This window comes from Gekko japonicus, unplaced genomic scaffold, assembly GCF_001447785.1.
Source record: "Gekko japonicus isolate JY-2015 unplaced genomic scaffold, Gekko_japonicus_V1.1 scaffold769, whole genome shotgun sequence".
Lineage (NCBI taxonomy): Eukaryota > Metazoa > Chordata > Lepidosauria > Squamata > Gekkonidae > Gekko > Gekko japonicus.
Window position 1 is genome coordinate 634,248 of NW_015175993.1, and position 699 is coordinate 634,946.

Here is a 699-nt window from a genome sequence, read left to right on the forward strand (position 1 = left end):
GACACTGCCCTTCTTTAACATCTGCAAAGCTGGTGCCTTGTACACGGGAAAGCAGCAGGGAAGAGGGTTTCTTTGGGACAAGGGGAAACATCTGTGGCTCCAATCCAATTTGGATCCCTCCGTGGCTACATTGAAGGGGGAGGGAAATGCATAGGATCCACTCAGCTTGTGTTCTCCGGCATCATGGTTCACTTCCCACTAAACCAAACAAGAAGCTTCGAGCATCTGGAGGGATCCCTTGAAAAATAATGTGAGTGCGTGGTTTCTTCTTTCTTCCTTTTTTTTAAAAAAAAGTAATTGTAATAATCCTAGAGTGGTCAGGAACATCTCCGAGCTCCCCTCGAGCAGTCGGGCATTACCTCCCCAGGGATCACAGTGGATTTGTGGCCCGTGAAAGAAAGAAGACATTCAGGGTGAGCAGAGGTGAGATTGCAAGTCAAAGTCAAGCACTGGTTTTAGCATGGAAGCGTTTGGCCAGGTTGATATATTTGCCTCTGGGAATGAGAAACTGCACTTCTTCAGTCAGGTATTTTGAGTATGGGACGTTTCAGGTTTTACTGCCACTTGTATAGCATTTGTATATAGTGTTGCTGAGGAATACACTCTGAGCAGGGAGTTTAAACCACAAGACAGTGGCGGTCACTGGAGGAATCGTTCTCCTAACTCTTCCCTTCCTCCCCCCCCCCCCCCCCCCCCCCC